The following is a 24,426-nucleotide window of genomic DNA, read 5'->3' on the forward strand; positions in this document are numbered from 1 at the left end:
GGTAGGTGCAAAACTGGTTGGAAAACTGTTCCCAGAGCATAGTTATCAGTGGTTCACAGTCATGCTGGAAGGGCATAATGAGTGGTGTCCTGCAGGGATCAGTTCTGGGTCCAGTTCTGTTCAATATCTTCATCAATGATTTAGATAATGGCATAGAGAGTACACTTATAAAGTTGGCAGATGATACCAAGCTGGGAGGGGTTGCAAGAACTTTGGAGGATAGGATTAAAATTCGAAATGATCTGGAGAAATGGTCTGAAGTAAATAGGATGAAATTCAATAAGGACAAATGCAAAGTACTCCATTTAGGAAGGAACAATCAGCTGTGCACATACAAAATGGGAAATGACTGCCTAGGAAGGAGTACTGCGGAAAGGGATCTGGAGGGTCATAGTGGTCCACAAGCTAAATATGAGTAAGCAGTGTAATGCTGTTGTAAAAAAAGCAAACATCATTCTGGGATGTATTAGGAGGAGTGTTGTAAGCAAGACATGAGAAGTAATACTTTTGCTCTGATTAGGCCTCAGTTGGAGTATTGTGTCCAGTTCTGGGCACCACACTTCAGGAAGGATATGGACAAATTGGAGAGAGTCCAGAGAAGAGCAACAAAAATGATTAAAGGTCTAGAAAACATGACCTGTGAGGGAAGATTAAAAAAAATGGGTTTGTTTAGTCTGGAAAAGAGAAGACTGAGAGGGGACTTGATAACAGGTTTCAAGTATGTAAAAGGTTGTTACAAGGAGGAGGAAGAAAAATTGTTTTTCTTAACCTCTGACGATAGGACAAGAAGCAATGAGCTTAAATTGCAGCAAGGGAGGTTTACGTTGGCCATTAGGAAAAACTTCCTAACTGTCAGGGTGGTTAAGCACTAGAATAAATTGCCTAGGGAGGTTGTGGAATCTCCATCATTGGAGATTTTTAAGAGCAGGTAGACAAACACATGTCAGGGATGGTCTAGATAATTAGTCCTGCCACAAGTGCAGGGGACTGGACTAGATGACCTCTGGAGGTTCCTTCCAGTTCTAGGATTCTATGTCAGGATGAAAATAAAACCCAACAAGTAAAGAAAAGTAAGAGTATAAGCAGTTTTTAATGCTGTGGTTTATTTTATGACCCCACTCCTGCTCTGGAAGGAGATATGGTGGCTTGGTAACATGGGCTGCTCAGGGTTATTGAGCTGCTATCTCTCCTGGAGAGGGCTCAGAAGTGGAAGAGGCAGAGGAGGAAACATGAGGAGATGGCACCATCATGTCCTCCACCTCTTCCACTTCTAGGCCTGCTCTGGAGGGAAAGATGGTGGCTCAGTAATCACCATCTGTCCTTCCAGAGCAAGAAGCCAGGTTTGGGGAGTTCTGGTGCTTCTAAAATTTGGGTGAAAAATCAATAAAAACTGAATAATGGCTTTTGTAAAAATTGGTTAAAGCCAAAAATGGAGGGCCTTAATTCTATGCAACTGGGCAAGGTTTTCAAAAGTGACTAATGATTTGGGGTATTCAGTGTGAGTCAGCTAAAAAGGGCCTGTTTTCAGAAAGTGCTGAGCACCCCCACTGAAGATCCAGCTTGCTTAGTGTCTTGAATCAGGTGCCCCAAATCACTAGACACTTTTGAAAATCTTGGCCTTGTTCTCTTTTAGCAGCTATTTTGTTAGTTATTTTAAAGATTTCCAACAGGTTAGGGAGGGTGTAACTTACTTTCACCAAATATGTAAGGCCAGATTCAGATAAATTTTCTGAGTAGCCTGTAACGATGCTGCCTTTGGTGGGACACTTCTGAGAGTATCTATTCAGGAAAAAATTGCTTAGAGCACAGCAGTTACAGCCCAAGTCTGGGGTTTCTTCACTTCTAAGGCACAGCAAACCAGCCAGACATAGAGGACTTTGGTTTTACCCACTGACTAACCATAAGTCACACAAGCAATTCCCTTAGACACTCCAGTTTCCCAGTATCACCACCAATACCACTCGTTATGGGGATGAATGGTTATGAAAACCAATGCCCCAGTAAAAGAAAAAAAGGTTCTCCTGATCCCAAAGGACCAAGCCCCAGACCAAGGTCAATATACCAGTCTGATCTTACCCACAAATCATGCTGTTGCCAATCCTTTAAAATCTACAATCCAAAGGTTTATTCATAAAAGAAATATAGATGAGAGCTAAAATTGGTTAAATGGAATTAATTACATACAGTAATGGCAACATTCTTGGTTCAGGCTTGTAGCAGTGATGGAATAAACTGCAGGTTCAGATCAAGAGTCTGGAGTACATCCATAGCTGGGATGGGTCATTCAATCCTTTGTTCAGAGCTTCAGTTTGTAGCAAGGTTCCTCCAGAGATCAGAAGCAGGACTGAAGACAAAATAGAGGGGTTTCCAGGGCCTTTTATATTCTCTGCCCTGTGGAAGATCACAGCAGCAAGATGGAGTTTGGAGTCAGATGGGCAAGTCACATGGCCAGACATGACTCAGTTCTTTACAGGCTGACACTATTGTTTACGTGTTCGTTGGAATGTTCCCAAGAAAGCTCAGATGTGGATTGGTGTCTCCCATAGTCCACTGTCAGTTGTTTCTTGATTGGGCAATTACTGAGAATAATCCTTTCTCAAGAAGTTGACCAAATGCTTCACTGAGGCTATTTAGAATCAAAACACATTGAGATACAAGTACATCGCCAATATTTATAACTTTAAGTACAAAAATGATACATACATACAGATAGCATAATCATAACCAGCAAATCATAACCTCTTTATAGACACCTCACACAACAACCTTTGTACAATATTTGCTGCAAATATATAACAGTGGTTGCAACAATGATTTATACAGTCACAGTTTATGTCAATAACGTCACATAGCCACACTGCCAATTACGGTACATTCACTCAGAGTGAGTAGCATGTTTGTTTGTTTTTGGTTTTTTTTTTTTCCTGCAAAAAATTTCAATGAAAACTAAATAAAATTCACTTCTGGCAAAATTTTCAGCAGAATTTTTTTATTTTTTCATTTAAAAGAATCTAATTTTTTGTTTTTCTGATTTGAAAAAAACCTATTTCTTGAGGAAAGCAGATGCTTAGCACTACCTCCCCCCCCCCCCCAAAAAAAAAAAAAACCCACAGAAAACCCACCTTCTTTAGTAATATCTAATTTTCTGTTTTGGGGGAAAATAAATAACCCTACTTCCCCCATTGACAGTAAATGTTCAACCAGCTCTGCTTGTTTGATTAGTCTTATTGAAATCTATGAGCAGAGTGCTATTCATTGTGAGGAAAGTTATCAAGTATCAGGCCCATACATTTTTATCCCTTCCATATTATATGTATCCAAGTACTTTCCACATTAATTGCTTTCCACATTAATTGCCTACTCCATTGCCTACTCTGTTCCCATATCTACTCTAGCAACACCATCAGCAGACCCAGCCACATGAGCCACACCATCAGGGGCTCGTTCATCTGCACATCTACTAATGTGATATATAAGCCATCATTTGCCAACAATGCCCCTCTGCCATGTACAGTGGCCAATCTGGACAGTCTCTATGTAAAAGAATAAATGGACACAAATCAGACCTCAGGAATGGTAACATACAAAAGCCAGTAGGAGAATATTTCAATCTCCCTGGACATACTATAACCGATTTTAAAGTAGCCATGCTTCAACAAAAAAACTTCAAAAACAGACTTCAAAGAGAAACTGCAGAGCTACCATTCATTTGCAAATTTAACACCATTAATTTGGGTTTGAATAGGGACTGGGAGTGGCTGGCTCACTACAAAAGCAATTTTCCATCTCTTGGTATTGACACCTCCTCATCAATTATTGGGAGGGGACCACATCCACCCTGATTGAATTGGCCCTGTCAACACTGGTTCTCCACTTGTAAGGTAACTCCCTTCTCTTCGTGTGTCAGTATATTTATATCTGCATCTGTAATTTTCACTCCATGCATCTGAAGAAGTGGGTTTTTTAACCACGAAAGCTTATGCCCAAATAAATCTGTTAGTCTTTAAGGTGCCACTGGACTCCTCATTGTTTTTGTGGATACAGACTAACACTGCTACCCCTCTGATATTTTCCAAATTAATTGGCCTTTAACAGTTTTCTCTACCTTCTGTTCTTTGTACTGAAATAAATTTCACCAGTCAATCATTCCTAGGTACCTTTAGAAAGATGGGTACAGTCTTGGCCACCCTCCAGTTCTGAGGTATAATAGCAGTATTTAGTTATAAATTAAATATTTTGGGTAGCTGCTTGGCTACTTTCTTTAGTTGCCTCAGAACTCTTGGATGAATGCCATCCATTCCTTTGGATACTTATATAATGTGATTAGATTCCCTCTCAGCTACCTTTTCTCATGCCTAATTCAGTTCAAGTACTGCTAAAAGTCATCACTTTTAAACAATCCACTGCAAATCCTTATCAATCCGTTTATACTTTTATTCATAAAAACTTGTAGTTCTGCTAGACCATAACTGTGAGCATTCCAGCAAGAAAAAACAAGGCATTGTGTGATGACTTGCTAGCTAAGAGAGCTGAATTTTTATATAAATGTATGTAGTGTTTGTTAGAAGCGCAGAGCTATGAAAAACCGGCTTGCCCCTGGAATATTTTGCCAGGCTTGAGAAATATTTCACTACCAATTTCTCCAAACTCATGTTACACCCTCCCACCAAAGAGCAAATTAACTGATTTGGTGGTCATATTCATTGACTCCAGGTGTCCACCATCCTCAAATAGCCCTATAATAAGATCCATCTCTGGTCAGGTCTACACTAGCATGCCCTCCAAGTGCAGACATAGTTTATACGGGCAAAAAGAGTGCTTTTGCTGGTATATTTATGCCAGTTCCCTGAGTTAAAAAAACTATACCGGCAAAAATACTTTTATGCCAGAATAACAGGGCTTTTGCCAGTATAGAAATGTAATAAATCATCCTACTTTCCAACATTACTATATCAGCAAAAGTTTCTAGTGGAGATCTGACCTTAGTTGTTACATATACATACAGTAACCATGTGTCCCTGAAAATCCAGAATGTGTACACACACATGCATATGTAATGCCAGTAGACCCCAGTCATCAGCAGGCAAGATTGAACCTGGGTCCTCTGGAGTTTAGTGCCTCTAATGCATGAGCTAAAAGCCAGCTGGCTGTTAGCTAAGGGTGTAGAGCAAACTAATTAATCTCTCTCTCAGTGGTCTTGGAGCCACTAGATGGGACAGAACGCCACACCCAGGGTTACATATACACTGCTGGATAGCCCCGTTGCTACAGAATATGGAGTAGAATGGCCTGAAGATTCCTGTCAGTTTAGGAGGGGAGCAAATCTACATTTCCAAGCTTCCAGATAAGGGGGAAGGGCTAACCAGCCACCCTTGAATGTCCCAGCTAGGCATCTCTAAGGGATCCAGGAGGAAAAGGAGTAGTAGACCAATGGGCCTCCTCAGGATAATAGATCAAGGTAAGATGAGGCTGGGATTCTTCTAGAGAGTGCATCATCTACATAGTAGTCAGGAAACTCCACAAGGGGGTGTCCCTGCCCCACTGCCTCACAAGAGAAAAAAAATTACAGACCTGCCCCTAAACCCTACAGACCCCCTGAGACCTGTGCAGATCTTGGACCTCTTGTAGGGCAAGAGGACCTGTACATCTCAGGTAGCAGAACTCCACTTTACATGGATTTCCTGGAATGGAAGGGAATACCTAGATTGTCCTGTAAAAACTTTCCTCTGCTTTTTTTCCCCACTGGATGCAGTAGGGCAAGGGATTATGTGCATCCAGCCAAATCCCACCCCAGCCTCTTGTCGTATTCTTGGGGGCAGCAGTTTTAGGAAGAAATCACTTGAGACACAGAGAGCTGTAAACCTTCAAAGCAGTCATTGATTGCCACGCACTGAACTAACCACACCCAGGCAAAACTGGATGGGCTATCCCCCAATAATCTCACTCAGTTGCCATAGCAACAACAAGGTTCTATTATCATGACAACCAAATACACAACACCTCTCCCCTCTTGTTCACTCTATTCTCCACTTGTGCATCTCTGGCCCTTTGGAGAGTCCTTCAGGGAGGGGTGAAGTGATGACCCTACCAATTCTGTATTGGGGGGGAAAGGGTTGGATCGTACGGTCATTATCTATGCCCCAGTTTTACTCAGTCATTTCTCAGGGAAACTACTAAAATTGCTGCATCCACAGTAGGAGGTTATGCTGATTTAACTATATTCGTTTCTTAATGTTACACTTAAAGGAGGTCAAAAGCAGTATAGAGGAGCCTGAGAAGTAAGAGCTTCAAAGTTTGGTTCAATACTGTTCTTTGTAGGGTTTTCCTTTGAAAATTTAAAAGGAAATTATCAGGGCTTGTTGCGACAACTGTTGTTCATGTTCATTATTTGTGCCAATTTGCTGGCCATATTCCTTTTAATTACTCCTTTAGGCACACATTTATTTCCCACTAATTGCTAGTGCATGCTTTCACGAACTGTACCCTACAGACTAGAGCTGTTTGTGGGCATTTTTGAAGGAGAGTTAGTAACCACTGTAACTCACTCCAGGATGCTTTGATATGAATTCCCAAGGGTTTCAATCAGTATTTTCTAATCTAGGCCAAGAGCAAACATTGTTCTTAGTTTAGCCAGCGGACTATTCTTTTTTCACCCTGTGACAGATAAGGGCAACTTCCTGCAATATCTCTGAGAGACCATATGGAATTAAGTGTATGAATGGCTTATGTACCACTGTGGGCCAGGGACTGTATGCACTCCGCAGATGGAGGGTTACCATGGCTCCTCCAGGAAGTGAAAACAGTAGAGGGTGATTAAGGCACTTCACTCAGGTTACAACACCTCCAGAAAAGGCATCACCTCCTGTGGAGGCTTGTATTTTTTGGCTCAAACTGGATTCTCCAGAGACCAACAGACAAAGAAAGGACTTTGGGATAAATAGCCTGTGCTTAAACTGGGTCGGGCCTTTGTTCTGATTCCTGATCTGAAGACTGATATCAACTTGTAACAACAGAAAATTCAGTTATGGGGTATGGAGGGCTGACACCTACCAGAGCCCTATGTTGGAGTTGGGGACCGGGTGATCTCTGGTAAGCTTTATAGCAAGCATGTAAGCTCTTTTATTATTTTATATGCTTTCTCTGTAATGCTTTTACCTTAAGAATACATGTGATTGTTTAAAAGGTGCTGTGTGGTAAATTGTAATTGCTGCTAATACACTGGTCATAGCCCCTTTGACAGAAAGCAAAGCATAGGCCCTGGCCTTTTAGGCAGACTGGCTTGCTGGAGAGATCACAGTGTAAAGCAGGGAACTATGCAGCCTTAAAAAACCCAGTCAGAAGGGAGAGAGATGCAGCTCTCCACCCAGGAGAGGTGATGGCTGGTGCCTGGAAACCTTTACTTGGGAGCAATATGGGTGCAGGTACTCTGTATCTGTGACACACCTGAATGAATATTTTATAAATGAAGTGATATTAAAATACGAAGATTGGGCTACATGGAGATTACCTGTTTAAATAACCTTTTGATGGAGAATGGGTACCCCCTTGCATAGACTAAGAGAGCTTTGAACTTTTATTTTTTAATGAAACCTGCAGTGCAAAGTAATATTAGCTACTGCATATGGGCAAGACTACTGTTTGCCTTTGCATGGACAATCAGGGATTAAGAATGGGTAAATCACCCTGATCCAAGCTGCACTTCTGTTTTGTCACTAATTCTTCCATCAAGTATATTTGTGTTCTGAAATAAACTTTTTTCCCCAGTGTTCCTTAGGACTCCTATTAAGTCACTGCCTTGGCCTCTATTCTCTTTCATTTGAATTTCTTCTTCATGCACAAAGCACATTTTCAAAATTGATCAGACACTTAGTTTGCATTCTTACTTCTGTAATATTATTTCAGGGACACTGTGTATATATGATTAATGGATTTTGTAAACATCAGTTATATTGAACCAGACACAATGCTATTAGGGAATTTGATGGGCCTGAATAAAGGATTCTTTCTGGAGTTCTCTGAATTAGTGATTCCCAAGTTTTCCAGGTACTCAGGGTGATCTACCGGTAAAAACATGGCCTGGGAGTAGACAACAGGGTCCTCGCCTCTTTGTAATACTCTATCTACAGTGTTGGAGTTCTTTTTTTTTTTTCTTGTCACACCCCCCCCCCCCGCCCCCGGGCACAGAGAGTACCTGACCATCCATCCATTGATGGCTTCTTTTGCGTTCCTTTTGTGGATGGCCAAGATGTTGTAACATTTTCTCTTTAATCCAGACCTCATAACAGTCATCTATGCCATCGTTAAGTCTGGGCTAGATTGTAAAGTTCTCTGTTTAGGGCTACTCTTGAATAACACCTGAGGCCTACTGCAAAAGAATGCAGTGTCTACCTTCCTAGTTGAGCAAACTATTATGCGCACATCTGACCTGTGCTCAAAGCTCTGCACTGGCTGCTTCTTCTGGCCAAGATGTAATTCAAGATATTCATGACCATCTTTATGAACCTGAATGGTGCAGGATCTGACTGACTGTTTCACACTTCATATCCTGAGTGACAGATTAATTGGAATAATCTCTCTGTTAAACTCCACAGCAGTAGTAGCAGAAGACCCTGATCTTTTGAAGCTCATTCTCTCACTGAACATATTTGTATCAGGGGAAACTAAGGCAGGGAGCACCTACAGATCATACTGGCCTACTGACAGTTCCTTTTTTACATTCTGCTAACTAAAGCCATGATCATGCAATCCCTTGTAAATGTGCTTACATTTATGGACATGAATAGTTCTATTGATTTCAGTGGGACTACTCATTTTTGCAAAGTTAAGCATATGTAGAACTTTTACAAAGTTAAGAATATGTGTTGCAAAATTGGGCATAAAAATATAATCCATTTTAAAATTTTGTTTAAATTCTGTTGGTTTCAGAGTTTCCACCCAAACAATATGATCCTGTGAGATAAACTGCGGATCCTAAATTTCCCTGGATTTCAGTGCCTTGCAGAATTCAGCTGTTTAGCTCACTGTAGATATGCATTCTTAGTACTGAGTTAAAAGGCCTCTAAACCAGATGTTTATGATGGAAATACTGATACAATATTTGTACTAGCACCATGATTATCACTGTATGTAAAGTAATGTCACTTTGAATTTTTGTAGTGCCCTCCATTCCAAGATATCATTGCATTTGGTCAATTTTTATTCTGCCCACTTTACAGATGAGTAAATAGAAGCACAGATAAATTAAGTGGCTGACCAAAGCTCACACAGGAAATCAGTGGCAGAGGCAAGACTAAACCCAGCCCTCCTGTGTTTTAGCTCCATATTCTGAACACTAGGAAAAAAAATCTTCACAGATCAAAAATAATGGGTCAGTTATCTGTATGTAAAGAGACTCTAAATAAGGCATTTTGCCCCAGAGAGATAAATTCTGTATGTGGCAATTTTACAAAGCGCCGATAACTAGAGTTTACCAAAGATTGAAATGTCTATCCCATGAGAAATTTTGATATCTTGCCATTTCTTCTCATCCTGAACTGGGACAAAAAGTCAATATTTTTCACAAAAGGAAAAATTGCAAAAAAATTCAATTAGAAAATGTTAAAACATTTCATTTTGGATAGGCATGACACTGAACCATGTCTGCCTGAACTGCTTTAGTGCCTCATGGGATTTGTAGTTTATGCCTCAGGCCCCATTCTCCTCTGAGGGCTGGGCTCCCTTGCTGCATCTGTCATGATGCACTATAACTTTGGGACCTCCCACGATGCACCATGTTGGTTCTGTGGTGCATTGAGAGTTGTAGCTGAGTCTGACCCATGGACATTGATGGAGGCATAAGGCACCCAAACTACAACTCCCATGAGGCACTGCAGCAGCTCAGTCAGATGATGTCAAACTGTGTTGAAACAAAACGTTTCAGTGTGGCGTGGCATGACCTGACCTGAAACACAATTTAAAAAAAAATGTTCATGATGGAAAATCAAAAAGCTTTAACAAAATCAATATTTTCCTGCAGGAACTTTTTTTTTTTTTTTTTTGTGGAAACCACATTTCCTGTTTGAAAAAACCTTTTGGTGGAAAATTGCCAACCAGCTCTACTTACAAGGAAACTTCTTGATTAAATCAAATACTTACCAAGCATGCTACATATGTCTGCCATAGCCATTAAGAAACTATTCCACTGTTGTAAAGAAGATAGCTAGATGTGTCATGTTCTGTTGTGTCATGTTCTTCATTAGTGTTACACTATTGGCTTCTGGAATGGTTTGTCCTTATTGCTAACAGGGTGGATTTTAATTCATGTTCTGGAAAAGAATTTTGGATGTTTCTTTAGCCGGTATTTATCCTAAATATTTTGTACAATATAAAACCTGGAAAATATTTTTCTGCAAAATGACTATATATCAAAATTCAGACACAGCCAAAGAAGGGTGCAGTACATTTATGACCTTGTGTGATTAGTGATCTCTGGATATAATCTTAAGGTATTTAATGGACTATAATTATCTGCAGTGTATAGTTATTACCTTTCCTGAGATTGATTTAAAATTGCCTCAGGGGGCAAGCACTCTTTAATTATCTGATAAGAGCTAAACTTAATACTCCGACTGGAAACTTTTGGAAACACATAAATAAATATAGTGCAGGACAAAAACTTACTGTTGGCCAGCTTCAGAAATGAAATCTGTTCTCACAGATTGGCTCTGCTGTTAGAGATACAAGAAGAAAGGGAAAGGGGCTTACAACTGTTTTCAGGATACCAGGCTAATTTCACAAACATGGCAGAAGGGGAGATTGGTTAGAGTTGGAGTCATGCCCTTTGCTATACATGTTATTATATGTGTGCACAGAGGGGATGATGGCATGGGAAAGTAGCTTGGGAAATCCTCTTAGTTCGTCACTGCCCAATAGGATTTACAATACAATAAACAAGCTGATTGGTAAATGGGTTAAACAGAAGCATAGAATAATTCAATAATACCTTCCCCAGCTCAAGAGAATGCATATTCTGCCCCACCTCCAGGGAGGGTCCCTGCTTTTAATGTTCAGATACTGTTTCTTTATTGGGCTGGTCCAATGCCATTTTTCAGACCCCATCATACCCATCACCTTTAAGCATTTAATCTGCCCTGCTCTGGAGTGTTTTAAAGAAACCTGCTGTGTGTGGCAAGTTCTAGGCAGAACTGAGAATGCAGCTGCTTTCAAACCTTCTTTGTAAATTAAACTTTGATTATGTTTTACACGATTTCAGAAATTGCCTCTGCCCCTATGACCTGTCATAGCAGTTTAATATTGATTGAGGGACTTTTGCTGTCAGTGCTTGGAATTCATCTTTCCAGGTCAGGCAGTAGGATTCTTTCTTTAATGTATTTGTTACCATCTAGGCTTGGGGTATTTGGGCACTTAAATGGGGTATTATTCCAAGAAATAGTAGATTGTATTTGTTCTTAAGAACATCAGGGCACCTAGATACTATGGAGTTAGGGGCAATATAAATCTCTAATAAGTGAGTGCATGGATGGATGGCCTTCTAGTTAAACCACTAGTCTAGGAATCAGGAGACTAATGGAGATGGTAGAATTGTTAACAATAATTCAGAAAAGGCAAAATGTTCAAAATTCTCTTCGTTTGGAAAGAAGCAAGATAATATTTTTGAATCACATGAAGATGATGAAGTACTTTCTAGTCCATGTAATTAAAGAGAAGGTTAGGCAGTATCTTCTAGGAATAAATAGTTTTAAAATCAGCAAGCCTAGATAACTTGCACAAAAGAGTCCCAGAGGAGTTGGCTGAGGAGAACTCTAGCACATTGTTACTAAATCTTGGAATACCAGGGAAATTCCAGAAGATTGGAAGAGTGCTAATGTTGTGACAACACTGGAAAAAGGTAAGCCAGAAGACCCAGATAATTACAGCAAATTGGCATGACATCGTTCCCAGGCAAAATAATGGAAAAGCTGATATGGGATTCAATTAATAAAGAATTAATGGATGGGACTATAATGAATGTAATTAATGCCAGTCCACGTGGTTTTATGGAAGTAGATCCTGCAAAGCTGACCTCATTTGTTGAGGACATTACAAGTTGGTTGATAAAGGTAACTGTATAGATGTAATTTACTTATATAATTATAAGGTATTTGACTTAATACTGTATGACATTCTAATTTTATACAATTTCAATAAAGCACATATTAAATGGATTAAGAACAGGCTAACCACCAGATCTCAAAAAAGGTTTTGTTACGGGGAGTCATCATCAAATGGGGGTTTTTCTAGTGGAGTTCTGCACCGATCCTTACTAGGTCCAAGGCTATTCAACACTTCTATATAGAATTAAACATAAAATCACTGTTGATAAAATGCACAGATGGCATCAAAATTGCCAGAGTGGTGAATACGTGAGGACAAGGCGGTCACACAGATCTGGATCACATGGTAAGCTGGGTCCATTCAAACAGGACTACAGACCTTGCCTAAGGCATGGGGGACTGTATCCTGGAAAACAGTGACTCTGAAAAAGGATATAGGAGTCAGAGTGGAAAAGCAACTCAACATGAGTTCCCTGTGCGATGCTGTGGCAAAAAGGGCCAACATGATCCTTGGATATATAAACACTGGAGTAGGGAGATGATTTTTACCTCTGCATATGGTAATAGTGAAACCCGTATTAGAATACTGCCTACAACATTTTTTAAAGGATAGTGGAAACGTAGAGTACAGTAAAGAGTCCCAGAAATGTTTTGAGGGCTGAAGAAAAAATGGCTAACAGTGAAAGACTAAGGGCTAGTCTACAGGGGCAACGCTAAAGTGCTGCCACGGCAGCGCTTTAACGTGGCCTTTGTGGTTGCCACACAGTGCTGGGAGAGAGGTCTCCCAGCACTCTAAAAAAACCACCTCCTGAGCGAGAAAGTTGCAGTGCTATAAATTGCCAGTGTAGACAACCCCTTAGAGCTCCATCTGTTGGGAGAAAATGTCCTTCAAAATCTGTGGAGTCACCAAACCCATCTCACCAGAGGAGATGGTGCAGGAAAACCCAGTGAATAGGATCTTGGAGATCTCATTGCACCCTAGTCACCTCCCAGGGTAGGTGGTGAACTGGCTCTGTCGGTGGAAGAGTGGTTACATGTACTTTATCCTGTATTAAGTGCACAGACTGACACAATAAACTGTGTGAATTTACTTCGGCTTTGAAAGTTTTTAGATTTTATTGGTAAGCATCAATTTCACTGTACACACAAACCAATGAAGAAAAAAATGTTTCCATTGTTAATCTAAGTTTTCAGATAGGCAAAGTAGGGCCCAAGGATCAACAATTCCTAACTTGGGGTCACAAAAGAGTGTAGACACTCAGTCCCTAGGTTAACAAACCCAAGGTCTGCTAACTTGAGTTCTCATACACTAGGGTATGTCCACATTGCAATAAAATACCCTCTGCTGGCCTAAGTCAACTGAGTGGAACTGGGACTATAAAATTGCAGTATAGACATTCAGGCTTGGGATAGAGCCTGGTCTCTGAGACCCCACAAGGTGGGAAGCTCCAGTCTGAACATTTATACTACCATTTTACCACCCTGCAGCCTGAGCCCCATGAGCCTGAGTCAGCTGACATGGGCCAGCCACAGGTATTTAATTGCAGTGCACCTTACCCTTAAGAGAAGGCACAAAGTGATTGCAGGGCCCATCCAAATACAGCAGGCTGCTTCAGAAAAGAAATACTTTCTTCTTTCCCCCAGGGAGACCCAGACTAAAAATCTTTTTAAACAAGAACTTCCCTCACTGGCCAAAATTTGGGCATTTTCTTATAAAAACACGAGCAAAGTTAAAATTAGGAGCTTTGCACAACATTGAAGAACAAGTGCTGTGGAAAGATTTGGCACCAATGATTGGATTCTAACACCCTTACTCATGTTGAACAGCACCCTACTCTAGAGGTAGCCCCAGTGATATCAGTGAAGTAAGGTGCTAATCAATGTGAGCGAGGCATAATATTGTGATTTAGATCTTCCTTAGTTTTATGTCACCATTATGACTGGGTTCAAGGTACATTTGAAATGAGGTGGTTCATTTTTCTGAGAACAATTCTTTTGGAACAATATGAATGAGTAAATTTTATTCTGTTCATATATTCCCCTGAACTCATGTAGGATCAGTGTCTGTACCTGTACTATTATGGCCTGTGATCTTTTTCAATATCACAGAATATACATGGTTGGGTCTAGTCAGTACTTGGATGCAAGCAGACGGTCCATTTGGCAGATTAACAATGACTTGTACTACTTTTTGATTACTGCCATCTTGTGTTCCAGAAGCGAAGCTTTCATTAAATAATAATGATAATTAGAGCTGTGTGGACAAAGGTAATTCCATTTCATGGAAGATTTAGATATTTTGAAGTTTGGTTTCTTTCCAGTTAGGAATGAAAACCAAAATTTCCTAAGCCTCTGTGAAAGGAAAAGCCCAGGAGTCCCAGCTTAGGGGCAGTCTGCCCAGCTGGTTGCCCCTGACCAATGGACCTAGAAGCATAGATTGCCAAGGAGCAGGTGTGCTGGCAGGAAACCAGATAGGCTTCCAGCAGAAACCTGCTTAGTAGGCAAGTTTTGGAAGCTGCCTGGCAGATGGAATACTGCCTGGTTTCCAGAGGAACTCAGCGAAAATCAAACCATCTCCATGGAACACTTTGATTTTGACAAATTGGTGAATTCTGGAAAAAAAAGTGTTTCATCAGAATGTTTCCAACCAACTCATTATGAAGATCTGAAGAGTTTTACCTGGAAGTCATCTCATCTAGATGTCATAAGCAGGCAGAGTTTGTGTTGTGTGAACAGAATTGGGTTTGCAGGTAGACCGTAGGAAAGTACCACTACTTTCTTTAGATTGATTTCTGGTTGGGAGACCTCCAGGTGATACAGGAAATGGTGTTAGTGATTGTTCCCTCTGAGTCACTATTGAACCAAGGGTCCAGCATGGTGTAATGAGGCACTGGTATGTTGAAGGTGCTATTTTTTCAGATGATAATTAAAACTGGTCCCTTGTGACAATTAAAATAATAGGTTCTTTGTTTTCAAGAGGCCTTTAGACACTGTGTGTGATTTCAATGGCAGATGCACACATGTAGCTGAATACAAAAAATGGTGTTAAAATGTAAAACTGGATTGGTGTCTCTAACAAAAGTTTGTGGTGGTACCTCCAGTATCCTGTGCTAGGAAAGTTTGAGTTGAGCCCTAGGGAGCTTCATCTTATTAGTGAGCGCACAAAGTGAGCAGAGAATTTATGCTGTTGTGTGCATCCTCAAACATATGTGCAAGAGCCATTCTGTAGGCCCTTTGTCCTTAAAGAACTGCCCAATCTATCTGTACTTCTGCTGCTGCTCTGAATACTTATCCTCTGATCACTGTGGTAAGTGCCACAACTGCTTGCATGTGCACTGATGATTTGCTCAGTGCATGGCGATGGTTTGGTACTGCAGCATGTTATCCACCCCACGTTTCTGGGAATTTGCTTCCTACTCCCCACCCTCTCTGAATTGCTGGTTCATGTCAGTCCCTGACTGATGAGCTGCATGTTTAGATGCTTCATCAAATACATTCCCTCTCCTGTTTTCTTAACTGATCAGTAGAGAGTTGTTGCTCCACTCATGACTTGATCAGATTTTTTGCTGCTTCACTGGGTCATGTGTGAACAATATCTTGTTGTTGCTCTTTTGTTTTCCATGGGTAAACTATAAAGCAGTGCATCCCACATCCCACATAATAAGCAATTATATGTACTGTCCTGGAGCCTTAAAATTCCTCCTGTATTGCACAGGATTTCCTTCCCTGCAGGGTGATTTCCACTGAACAACATTGAGTTCCTGTTAATTTTTTTTTTAAAAAGGGAAAAGGTAATTGGAACTTTAAAATTCTAGATTTCTTGCTTCTGGCCCTCTTTTTCACTGCATTTTTTCATGCACTGCAAATCCTTTCATGCAAATCCTCTCCCCCCCCACCTCACATACAAAAGGAGTTAACAGGGGGACACTTTGCATAATGGCGTTCGGTGGGGTTTTAGAAAAGGATCATTTAGATAGGATCATTCCAACATCCAGCTGCTCTGTATCTTTCTAAGTCCTGACCTATGACCAAACAGTCCAGTGAGATTTCCTATTGTAAACATATGCTGTATTTGCAACATATCCTGTGCACACCAACAACTGTGGAGTAATTCATGAGAACTGTTTAGTCAAATGTGAAGCTTACTCAGTCTGAAAATATGTCTTAATGCTGACCCAAACTATCCAGAGCCCGAGAGTCACATCTTGAAATTAGTGGAGCTACCCTGATTTATACCAGCTGAGGACTTCGCCTTTTGACTCTGTAAAAATTTGGCTGGGAATTTTGTGCAAACATTTCTCATAAACATTTCTTGTGCTTCCTGCTTCTGTTTGGAGTAGAAAACAAAGTGGGCACAGCCTTTCCACGGTATTTCAGTACTTTCAGTTCCACCAAAGGAATGTGCAGATTAAATTTAATAGAGAGGGGGAAAACAGCCAAACTTTTGAGAGCCTCCCCAAGGGGTTGGATTTGGTTGTGGCTATAGCCGTAGATTTGTAACTTGTGGGTGTTTGTGTCGTTTCCGAAATGAATATCCAAATTCTGTTAATGACTATGACAAAACCCCTTCTATTCAGGCACTCTCACTATATTATATCTCTATGTTCTGGCACAGAACACTTTTTTTATATTGGCTTAATCACATTAAAAATTAGGATTATACCCATATTATCAGTGGGGAAACTTTTATGATTACATGACAAGATGCCAGAAAAAACAATCTGGAACCTATGAAAATCAGCATCATGTGCTGAGGAAAATCAATAAGCAATTTGCCAAGAGAATCCCAAAGAGAATATCCAGGTTTGGAGGTTTGGAATAATGTTGCCCATCAATTCTTAAAATATCCAAACAGAGTAATGCAAGAACAGGGTCTGATCCTGCTGCTATTGAATACGATGAGAGTAGGATGATGCTCCAAGCTAGTAGCTATGGCATTTAGAAAGTACACTCTGCTGCTTAATGAAACTGCTTAATTAGAAAACTTTGTCACAGCCCATACATAGCTTCAAGGCAGTGCTGCCAAACAGACTGAGTAATTGTTTTCAACCATTAAACCTGATTGATATTCTTAGCTTTGAACAGACAGAAACAAGGAGAGCAGTGCTAATTAGAGTAATATGAAATTTCAGTTGTTCAGTTTGTAGGGGTTTGTGTGTGCCTTTTTTGTTGTCTTTCAAACCATTTGGTATGTGAGGCTGGCTAATTTCAGTTTAGCAGTCATGCCACCCTGTGCCTCAGTTTCACCATCTGCACAATGGGGACAACAACACTGACCTCCTTGGCAACCACTTTGATATCTACTGATGGTGATAATACTAAGCTCTTATATATCATGCATCAATAACCAACAGCATTAAGCTAAATAGATATGCACCACCTTTTAACTGAAATACAGACTTGCACTAGTTTAACTAAACCAGTTTAACTATACACATTCAGTTAAACTTGTGCAATTTATAATATAGACAAGCTCTGAGTTTTCACTCAAACTCTTAATTGGACTGTACCTCACAATTAGAATTTTGTCTCAGCACTCAATCCAGGATTGCCCAAAACTTTGAACCTGGCTGGCCTCAGGTTTTAGTTTCATTACTAATGTTTTGGCTTTTGTGAAGTACAAAATAAGTCTCTATTGCTAATAAAGTCAGCTGTACATAGTGGAAGTATTTGTGTGTGTGGGCGGGAATAAATTAAGATCTTAGCTTTTAAAATATTTTTTGAGGAGTTAAGCATGCTGTTCTGTGGATTGGTGCTTTTCAACTTGGTTGGCTAGAAATAAAACCTTTCATCTTTTTTATACCTTCTTTTGGGCTAGATTATAAATCCCTTACTCGCATTGGTGAACAGCTACTCACACAACTAATCTCACTGAAATCAGCTACTCACTAATGAGAGAAAGGGGTCTGGATCTTTGTGAAGAGAAAATAAATTGTAGTTAACAGACAATATATGGATTTCCATTTTGGCCTCTTAAAAATGTTAAAGTTGTCAAAATTCAGTAGAATTTAAATTCTCACCTCTTTCCTTGGGGAGAGGGTTCTTCAGGTGGAGGAAGGGAAGAGGAAAAATTTCATTAAGTACTGCTTTCAGGGCTTATGTCCTTGGGGTCGGCTCCTGGTCTCTGTTGAAATCAGTGGTAAAACTCTCTGATTTCAATGTGATCAAGACATGACCATTAATGTAAGAGCTGGTCAAAAAGCAGGATTTCTGTTCCTTGGGATATTCCAACATTTTGGCATGTTTTCATCTAATTTTTTTCAGGGAAAGGAAAAATGTCAATGTGGAAATATCAGAATGTTTTGTTTTCTGACACTTTGAATCAAAATGAAACACTCTAATCTGGCCCCATTTATTTTATTTTGACAAACTGAACTGCTGCTGACTGAGCTTCCATGGTGGGGAGTTGTAAGTTTTGGGTGCCTCGTGTCATCTTTTTCCTCTGGCTCCTTGACCAGACTACATTTCTCAGGATCCACTGTGGCAATTGGACTCCCATGATGCATGGTGGTGGTTCTGCCCGAGAGGAGACCATGGTGTATTGTGGGAACTATAATCCAATCAAGATTCTAGCCCACAAAAGAGAACGGGGGCCCAAAGTACAACTCTGAGGCACACCAGCAGGTCAGGGAAAAGCAGGTTAATATCAAACTGACCCAAAATGAAATGTTTCAACTCAGGTGAACTCAACTTGAAATGAAACACTTCATTTTGATTTTTCTTAATGGAAAACATTTAATTATTATATTTTAGCAAAATCATAAACTGTATTTTCCAACTGAAAAAAATGGACAGAAAGTAGAGCTGGTTGGGCATTTAACGTTTAACAGACTGTTCAAATAGTCAAAATAGGACCATTTAAAATTACATTTAGAGGAGCCCTATCATAAGTTTAATGCCATCCCTAGTGATTTCTTAAAATCAGACCTACGGAAGTAGATTTTCAAAAGAGTTCAACTATTATTTTTTTTTAAGTGTTCAGCATCCAAAACTGGGGCCAGATTTTCAAAACTGCTCTAAGCCCAGCAGCTCACATTGTGTCACTTATGGCCAGGTTTTCTAAGGAACTCCTCACCTGGTATGCTGAGATCTTTTTGAAAATCTGGCACTACTTGTGGAAAAACAGCTCTGGATAATTTACTTACAAATTATCATATCCACTGTTTTTTTTCAAAGCATCTTGCATCATTATGGATTCCTGGCTTTCCAGCCAGACTTTTTAGACTGTGATGGCTCTGTTTGTGGGAATCCTTGTCTGTGGTAATTGTCAGACACCAATGGTCTTTTAGACATAAAATGGATTATGAAGAATGCTGCCTTTTGTTAATGGCAACAATCTCAGACTCTGATAGTTTATCAGATAACATAGGCTATGCATTTTAAGTATTAACTTTTAAATGCACCATTAGCTACACTTTCAATGCATTGATGGCACCAATGCATCTGCATGGAGATTAAGCCACAATACTCCCATGACAGGTAACAAGAAAGGCATGGGTAACCTTCTAGATAATACATGGAAAATAATAAACCTCTCTAAATCTGAACTGCTGTCGACACTACAGTATTCTGCATAGACAAGTATGTGATAATCCTTCAAAAAACATTTGCAGATTCATTTATGGTTAGATTGTGCCTTTAGGCACAGCCCTGAGCTAGGGGTGGTGGCTAAACAGCACCATTCCAAAAGTAGCTCCAGGAAGCATTGTGTTTCAGACGAAACTCTGGGACACAATTCCACCTTGCTTTCGTATTGCTTTCCGGAAAAGGTGTAGTAACTTGCTGTTGGCACCTGGCCTATACCTGTAGAAAATTTTGACCTCTTTCCCTTTCTGGTGCACTGGGAGGTGGAGCAAAGTCTCAGTCCATTCCCTGCCCTTTTCATCCACCTACTCTGGGGGTGGGCAGCAGACTTGCTATATCCTCTTATTCCTATAGGCCCGGACCAAAGCTCTTGATAGACTACTCACAGGAGTGGTGTGGGTGGTGATGGTGACTTATGTCCTAACCCCTTTGCAGTAATGTATGGTTCAAATCTTAATCTAGCCTTTGGTGAAATAAACTAGATTGCTTCCCTATACGTCTTAGGCACTGATGGGGTTTTTGGAGAAGACATTGCAGTTGAAATCCACACACCAAGCTTACTCTGTTTTGTCACCCAAATGACCTGGATGGAGTTGTGTACACACTCACAGTAGCCTAAGAAGTTAAACATTTGCTGTTGGCAAGATCTTGGGTTTTACAATAAGAGCTACATATTCTAGTTTGAGATTTATATTTAAAAAGAATCTTTTGATCTGCTGTTTCGTACCCAAATGCTAATGTTGAGTATTACAATGTTGGAGTTTGTTCACAATCAGAAAACAGACACCATTTGCTGATATAGAACTCTATGTACTGGAATAGAAAGGGGGATGTGATATGCATTTTGGATAAACAAGGTCCTGCATTGCAAATGATGCACAATAGGAGTTATTATCCACTTTCAGAAAACAGGGTTGGATAAGAAAATAATAAACTAAGTTATTTTGTATATGAAAATTGCTGTTTGTAATTTAGGATGCCTCTTGAATAATCAGCAAATGTATGCTGGGAAGGAGAAAAAAACTTTGCTGAATTTTTTGAGGGCAATTAACTGCTTTAGGATACCAGCATTATTGGCTGTAATATGAGTTCTGTTATCTGCTCCTTATTTAATTAAAAAAACCACCCCACATCTATTTAAGAGGATAAGAAATATTTGTTTCTGCCGCCATTCACAAGTACAGTCTTTCACGACACACATCTGCTCACGACTTTACAGTGCAGAGAATGCTGATATTTTTCTAATGTTGTAAAGCATTTCTGAAAGTACCACACCACCTTGTGGAAATATCTATCGGGTCCTCTTCTATACTACTGATGAATATGAATGCCATGTAATACAAAACATACCTTCTTCTAATAGATTCTACTTAACATGATAAACTGGGTTGTGTGTTGCCTTGCTTATCCCTTTCCTACCATCTACAAACTCCTTGATTGCTACATCCTGCATAACAGGAGACATGGGCTTGTAGAGGTGGAGACTGGATTTGTTATAGCTCAACACAAGTTGCTCTCCAAACTGGAAATGGGAAAATGACTGCGGTGTAGCTGTCTTTATATCTGAATTAATTTTACCCACAGACCATCAGAACTATTACATGCTTTGGGGCCCTGGTTCAGCAAGATGCTTACATTTGTGCTTAATTTAAATCCTGCCAGTAGTCTCACTGAAGTCAATGCGAACACTCACCTGCTTAAAATCAGGTAAGTGCTTAAGGGATGCTGAATTGAAGCCTTAATTCTGATAGGTAATAGAAGTATGGCAATGGAGTATTAGGGAATGTTAATGCATTTACCTGCATAATGTACAAGTATGCCACTCTAATGCCCCACCCATGCCTGTACACAGACACAAACTGCATAGTTATTTCTCTTTTTAATGTGATGACAATGCCATCTTACAGCACTGAAAAAAAAAATACAAATGAAAAAGCGATAGGCAATGAAAGATATATATATATATATATATATATATATATATATATAGCACTAATTGTATTATTAACAATGTGTGCCAGAATATCTTCTTTGCATCTTCTTCTTGGCGAGGGAATGTTGATCTATTGTTTTTTTTGTTTTTTGATTTTTTTTTAGCTTGTTACTTTGAGTAGGATCCAACATTTTGCTGAATAAAAGGTATCCTGATTTTGTATAACACCTGCCACTACTTTATAGCACACAGACTATTTTAATAAAATATTTTTTGCAGGGAGTGAAGGAGCTGTATTTCAAAGCGTCCAGTGTGGAAAGCACGCATTTCAGTTCCCAGTTGCATTCTGACTGTCACCACTTAGCATGTGGTGGTCCTGAATCAATAATTGCAGTTGCTTGCCATGGATAAAGTGTCTGTTAGCACTTAGGAATTTATGCAGAGTACATTCTGTTCAGTCCTTTCCCACCACTTTGCATGATTGTGAGCTTTCTTTTCTCCTAATTTTATGAGTAATGCCATCTGCTTGTCATTGCTATGAACACCTTGCCTAATCAAATTATTCCTCCAAGATATTTTGGTAGATATGTATGTATTTACTGGTTCCCCATCACCACAGCATTTATGTACCCGAGAATTATTAATGCATTTCCCTTTGAGGTAGGGAACTATTTTCCCAGACTTCATATATGGGGATATGGAGCACATAGAGCATGATTCAAAGCCCCATGAGGCCAAAAAGAGGCAGCAATGGGAGGCCTTTTAAGTGTTTTCTAGCAAGAAAATGCTTGTTGTTTTTTTTTCTCCCAAACATACGGACAGAGTTTGATACATGGGTACTAACAGGCATGGGGATAGTCCTGTTTTCAGTAGATAGGGCTTGAACACTCCTGTGAGGTGGAAATTTTTAAAGGCCTAAGTCCAGGGCTGTCCTTACCCATACGCAAAGTACGCAGCTACGTAGGGCACCTCCAGGCACCTACGCAGGTGCGTAGGGCTGCTCCAGCCCCTGCTCCAGCTCTTCCCACCCCGTCCCTGCCCCACATCTTCCTGCCCCTGCTCTGCCCCAGCCCTGCCCCCACTCCCCTGAGGACTGCAGCAGGGCCGGGTCTACACTCACCGGTGGCGGGAAGTGCAGTGACCCGGCCCCAGCCGCACCGCTGGTGAGTGCTGGGGGGTGGTTCCTCCCTGCATAGGCCTGGGGCCAGCCCCCCCCCCGCTCCCTCCCCCGCAGAGGCCTGTCCCCCCCATGAAAAAGTCCCATTTTCAGAAGTGACATTGGTACTTAAGTCTCATAAAGCTCCTTAGCCATCTAAGCCACCTGGGGTCAAACTTGTAAAGGTATTTAGGAGCCTAAAGATGCAGACAGGCAGCTGGGGAGATTTTCAAAAGTGTCTAGGTGCCTGACTCTCAGTCAAATCAATGAGATTTAGGTGTGTAGACATTTTTGAAAATCTCCCTAGATGCCTATCTGCATCTTTAGTACTCCTCAGTACCTTCACAAATGTGGCCTGAGGCCTTAAACTACTGCACAGATTAGTGACTAATTACCTCTTAAAAATTTGGTTTGAGTGCCTTTATCTTCCACTCCAATTAATGGGAGTACTGATACCTCAGCTCCCCATCAGATTGTGCCCACATGTAATAGCTCTTCATTCATTTAGTGTGACAGCTGCTAGAGTGAGGAGTAAAATCAGGTTTTCCAATAGCTCCTGAAGAAAATATTACTATATATGTTGTACTCTGAAAATAAATATATACAATAATGATATTATGTGATTGTGCTTCTGGAAGGCTAGAATTTGGTTTATATACCACCATTCAGATTCATTGGACCAAAGTGTGCTGTCAGTGATGTTGATCTGCAATGTCTGCACAAGGCCCAAGGGTACATCTACACTCTAAAAACAAAAACCACGGCAGTGAGTCTGAGCCCAAGTCAACTGAGTTGGGCTCGCACTAAGGGGCTAAAAATAGCAGTGTAGACATTCAGGTTCAGGCTGGAGCCTGAGCTCTGAGACCCTCTTCCTCCCTCCCCCAGGGTTTCAGAGCCTTTGCTCTAGGCTGAGCCCAAACATGTACACTGATATCTTTAGCCCCATAGCATGAGCCTGAGTCAGCAGACCCAGGCTGAAAGACTTGCTACTTTTTTTGTCCTGTGTAGATTCCCTAAATGTGCATCTCTTGCAGATTTCTTATGAACTTTAAGCCTACTTCTGATAGTCATTACGTGTCCTAGTAAAGGAAGTTACAAGAGCAACATTTGTTTAACACAAGAGAGACCCGCTTATTCAAATAGTCCATAGATCTTTGGCAAAGACCTAAGATGAGGGCTCTTATCTGAATCCAAAGGCATTCTCCCTACATATGTACATCTGTGCTACATTTACAAATGTTTCCATGACATTTATTGTGGTGAATAGATGACAATACAGTTGAGATCAGTTCATTTAATAAATACATCCAGAATTTCATGTACTTATTTAGGTTCCCCTAAACCACTTGAATCTGAAACAAAAAATGGGGTGAAGATATCTAAAGAACAGGAGTTATCATTAGATTTCTGGTGTACTCGGATTCCACTCAATATAAAACTGTCATGGAAGGGACTCCTGGTGTTTCAGCACTTTCACTGTTCTGTGTTTGTACGGTGCCTAACAATATATGAGTAGAGAGCCTAGGTACTACTACATTATTAATAATAATTGTCCCAACTTTTTTGATATTCAAATGAAGCATTTCACTTTGAGTTTGGGGTAAAGGTCCATCTGAGCATTACTTTGTTCACACGCATTTTGTCTATCCTATCCCAGAATT

At 40.3% G+C, this 24,426-nt stretch overlaps 1 long non-coding RNA gene across 1 annotated transcript in view; it reads left to right on the forward strand.

The window, feature by feature from the left end:
- Positions 1-6,591: 6,591 nt before the first annotated feature.
- Positions 6,592-24,426, forward strand: part of LOC125641004 (uncharacterized) — a 392,392-nt gene continuing 374,557 nt past the window's right edge. Inside the window, exon 1 of the long non-coding RNA XR_012669657.1 lies at positions 6,592-7,089. This is a non-coding gene — a long non-coding RNA (uncharacterized LOC125641004). The remainder of the gene's footprint in view (positions 7,090-24,426) is intronic.

This window comes from Caretta caretta, chromosome 8 (genome assembly GCF_965140235.1).
Source record: "Caretta caretta isolate rCarCar2 chromosome 8, rCarCar1.hap1, whole genome shotgun sequence".
NCBI classification, from domain to species: Eukaryota; Metazoa; Chordata; order Testudines; family Cheloniidae; genus Caretta; species Caretta caretta.